At 36.8% G+C, this 4936-nt stretch overlaps 1 pseudogene; it reads left to right on the top strand.

Moving 5' to 3' along the window:
* Positions 1-332: 332 nt before the first annotated feature.
* Positions 333-426, top strand: LOC142845342 (U2 spliceosomal RNA; annotated as a pseudogene).
* Positions 427-4936: the final 4510 nt, after the last annotated feature.

Genomic DNA, 4936 nt, shown 5'->3' with positions numbered 1-4936 from the left:
GCTAGGCTCCCACAAAGCCAGCACATTGCGCAGTATCAAAACCCCGTGCCGTTGTCCTTGGTTTCTCATCAGCCCTCATTGTTCGCCATGTTCAGAGAGTCCAGTTTTATCCCATGCTTTTTCAGTCACAGTCCATCAGCTCCCAGTAGATCAGCTCCACTGTCTCAGTGGGTGGGTGCACCCCTCGTGGTCCCGACTTCTTTGCTCATGTTCTCCCTCCTTCTGCTCCTCATTGGGACCTTGGGAGCTCAGTCCAGTTCTCCAGTGTGGGTCTCTGTCTCTATCTCCATCCATCACCAGATGAAGGTTCTATGATGATATGCAAGATATTCATCGCTTCTCGGCCTTTTGGCTAAGATCAAGTGTAGTATCTGTTCTTATCAGCTTACTCTTTCTTTAAAGTTCCTTTTCCTTCCATGTCCCTATTTCCATGTCAAATTAACTCTCTCTCTCTCTCTCTCTCTCTCTCTCTCTCTCTCTCTCTCTCGCTCTCGCTCTCGCTCTCGCTCTCGCTCTTGCTCTCACACTCTTACTTTTGCCCCTCTCCATTGTTTCTCCCCTAAAGTGCTGTTGAGATTTAAAATTTGTCCTCCCTGGAGTAATTTTCTTCTACACATTAAAAAATTATTTTTAGGCTACAAAAAGCAGGAATAAAGAGGGAAATAAGATTGAAAGAAAAATCTAGACCTAGATCATGAAGAATGCACATAGAAAGACTATAAAATTTGAAAAGTTGGTATATAATTGGGAATAGAAAAATGAGGAAGCTTACTATAAACTAGGCATAAATATTTAAATTATGAACTTATCTCAGTTAAATCTGTCTGTATTTTCACTATGCTTATTATTTCAAATCATTTCCTCAACTTAAGGATACCTACCCAAATTTGGATGCTTCTAATTTAAACATAACTATAACTATTAAATAGTTTGTAAGATATAAATAATTCTGTATTCTTTTCAAAAATATAATTAGGTAAAAGTCACTTCAACATCTTTAAAGTCTTTCTGATCAGATCACGGATCAAAATCAAATTAATACAAACATTCCAACTTTATATTTTATACCAGAGCTGAAAGCAAGAAAATAAATTCAACTTTTTATATTTTAAGTACCATTTTGTTCTAAAATTAAAATGACATTTTATCACAACATCTGTTTGCAACATTGAGGCTTTTGGTCACATGTTAAAATTTACTTCTGATCAGGTTTTCATAACACTCTTCCAACCTGAAAAGCATGAAAATCTTGACCAAATTTACTTCTGTTTTACAGAACAATCACATAATGTTTGGTAGAAGGTGACTTGTTCACACTCAAACTATTTTTAAAAGTCAGTGAGGAGAAAATTACAAATCTTTCCTTTTTACTTACAAGTATCTTTAATATCTCATTAGATCATAGGGTGTATTGTATCATTCATTCAATCAATTATTGGTGAATAAAGAATGATTCATTATATTGCTACACAAACTTAGTAGAAAATATTACAAGGTTGTTTGGCTTCTCAAGGCCATTTAAAATGTGGGTCTAGCTCATAGGCAGTCGGTTACTTAGCCTTTGCCAATACTTCAGTTGCTGTTTGTCAGCTGTCCTCCTGTGCGTTCAATTTCTTTTCCTGACTGCTCTCTACTTTGCTCATCTTCCTCAAGCCCTTTAGGATGTGACTCTTATCCACAGTAATTCCAAGCACAAACTAGCATCTGGGAATTAGCCACCCAAGAATTGTTAAGTTTATTTTCAGCCATGCATTTTACCTGAATGATAACAACATCATCTTAGCAGAGTCAGGCTTCTCTGTGTGCCCTAACATAAAATGCTACATGGAATCTTCCATTAGGGAGATAAGAAGCTAATTATATGTACCTCAAGAGGCCACAGACTAAGATATACTCAAAAAACATAGCAATTTAAAAGCATCATGTGGTTATAAAATTCTTTTCTCTAGAGTATTTGGTTTGGTCTATGTGACCAAAGAATTTCTATAGCTCATAGTATGATATTAAAAGGAAGAATAAAAGAAAACCAGGATTGTTATGGTAACATTAACCTACGTGAATTTGAAAGTTAACATGGTGGCACACACCTTTAATCTCAGCAATCAGAAGACAGAGGCAGGTGGATCTCTGTGAGTTTGAAGCCAGCCTTACATAGTGACTTTCAGAACATTTAGAGCTACATAGTGAGTTCTTGTTCAAAGCAAAAAAATCCCATTGATATTATTCCTCAATAATTGATAAATATTTTCTCAATGTTTAACTATCATCACCGAGTTAAATCAAACTAATGTACTAATTAAAGCATAGTTTAAAACAAAGAAGAATTTTTGAGAAGTCTTCATTTTCTGTAAATCTGTGACCTATAATTATAGATGTGTGCAAAGATTGAGCTGGACAGAAATCAAGTGCAGTAAATAAATCTCAAAAGTAAATGAAATAACTCAAATTTCTGTCAACTAAGAATAACAAAGAAACTATGTTCCACACACGTAACAACCCCCTAAAAAGTATGTTGAGACTATATAAGAAGACTTACAGTTTATACAAAGAACAGACAGCAGAAAAACATCTTATAAACTGTTGCACAGGTAAATAAACATGAATGTAGACAAAACTAGATTTATTTTTCAATAAGTATCACAGCACAGTAAGAGTTTAGGTACTGTGAATTATAATGGAAATGGCTGCGCCTAGGAATGGCATACTGTGTCAAGGGCTTGGACAGGTGCTTAATATATCCCCAAATAGGAGAGAAACAGAAACTGGGTGTAACTGGAGGGGTGAAATATTTGTACCTTCCGTTTTCTTAAATCTGAGGGATGAGCAGAGTTGGGAAAATAATATCAAATTAAGGAAGCATTGGGCCATATAATGAGTAATTATATCTTTGCAAGATAACTGTCTGCAAATTATCATGAGATTTCTTCTAATAGCACAATTTCCCTCAGATCATCTTATCCTCAATCAGGATTTGTACTATATTGTATTCTCTACTTAAGAAGTAAAATAGTTTTACTTTAATTGGCGATATACCTTGATGTGATACATTTTGTATGTATCATTATTTATTTACAGCACATGTAAACCACTTATCAGAGATTATTAAAAGAATATAAATACAATCCCTAAAGTCTAAATCTCATGTTTCAATCCCCATTGTAATATAGAGTCAAAACCATATAAGTGAAAGATTTCTGTATTAGATTTTTTTCAGTGGATGGTCAATTCCAAATTAGGCCACCAATATATGTGAATACATTCACAATACAGGTTTATGTTTTCTTCTGGGTTATGGAAAATATACTGCTAGTTGTATGCACGCACACACACGCACACACACACACACACACACACACACACAGAGAGAGAGAGACAGAGAGAGAGAGAGAGAGAGAGAGAGAGAGAGAGAGAGAGAGAATGTACATTATGGTTGGTTTTAATGTCAACTTGCCACAAATTAGAATCATCTGAGTATGGAGGAGACTCTCCTGAAAAACTGTCCTGATTGTCTTGTAGATGTTATCTCCTTGTTTAAATTACCTAGAGAACATGTCTAAAATTTTTTTTGTGTGTGTATGTGTGTGTGCATGTGTGTGTTCATGATAAAGAAACTGTGACACTCTAAACTGCAATTTTATCTTTTTCTACAAAATTTGCATATTATTTTCCTGCTCCAGAGCCACCTCAAAATACATAGCATCAACAAGTACCACTTCATCCCTAAACCCACCATCTCAGGCTACTTCAGCAGCTCCTCGAGACACAGACTACAACTGCATAGAACAAACCAAAAGGTGAGTGGCCAGCCTTTCAGCTGGACAGCCCAGTATGTAGGCCCTAGGCAAAACCTGGGCCCTTTACCCCCGACACACCTCAGCTACAAGAGCAAGCGTCCTATAGGCAGTGTGCCCAAGCACTACCTATCAGGTACTGCAATCTACATGTCCCTACAAGCCTACTCATTCTCTGTGACCTCAGCAGCCCCCTGAGATACAGACTGTGACTGCACAGAACTGACCAGAGGTAAGTGAGCAGCAGCTCCCTGAGAAACAGACTGTGAGTACACAGAGTGAACCAAGAGCCACTCCCTAAAACAGGCAGTAACTGCACAGATTGTTCCAAGACACGAGACCCAGACACCTACTGCAAAAGTCAAACTAAGAGCAAAGACACTGCCTGCACCAACTGGACTAACAGATAGGTAGACGCTAATGCAAGAATATATTAAACAATCTAAAGAGCAATGTGGCACCACCAGAACCTACAACAACAGAAAGACCTGAACCTCCCAACCCAGAAAAAGCAAAAGAAATAGATTTTGGGGGCAAAGAAAGAAATTAAAGGCAAATAGGTCATAACACAAAATGTCCAGGAAATCTGGGACACCATGAAAAGACCAAACCTAAGAACAATAGGGTTGGAGAAAGGAGAAGAATAGCAGCTCAAAGGCACAGAAAATATATTAAACAAAATCATAAAAGAAAACTTTACAATCTTAAGGAAGGAAACACTTATGAAAATACAAGAAACTTACAGAACACTAAATCAACTGTACCCAAATTCCAGTTTAAAAAAATGGGGTACAGAGCTAAACAAAGAATTCTCAGCAGAAGAATCACAAATGACATAAAGACATTTAAGGAATTGCTCAACATCCTTAATCATCAGGGAAATGCAAATCAAATGGCTCTGAGATACCATCTTACACCTTCAGAATGACTAGGATCAAAAGTACTGAGAACAGCTTATGTTGGAGAAGATGTGGAGTCAGGGGATCACTCCTCCACTGCTTGTGGGAGTACAAACTTGTATAGTCACTTTAGAAACCAGTGTGACTTTTTCTCAGAAAACTGGAAATCAGTCTACTTTGAGGCCAATTGGTGTAGAAGGTACTTCTTTCTATGAGTTGCTTATATTGGTTAATGAATAAAAAAAA

The sequence above is a fragment of the Microtus pennsylvanicus genome, chromosome 2, assembly GCF_037038515.1.
Source record: "Microtus pennsylvanicus isolate mMicPen1 chromosome 2, mMicPen1.hap1, whole genome shotgun sequence".
Classification (NCBI taxonomy): Eukaryota; Metazoa; Chordata; class Mammalia; order Rodentia; family Cricetidae; genus Microtus; species Microtus pennsylvanicus.
The sequence above is the reverse complement of the archived record's forward strand: the minus strand, read 5'-3'. Positions and strand labels throughout refer to the sequence as shown.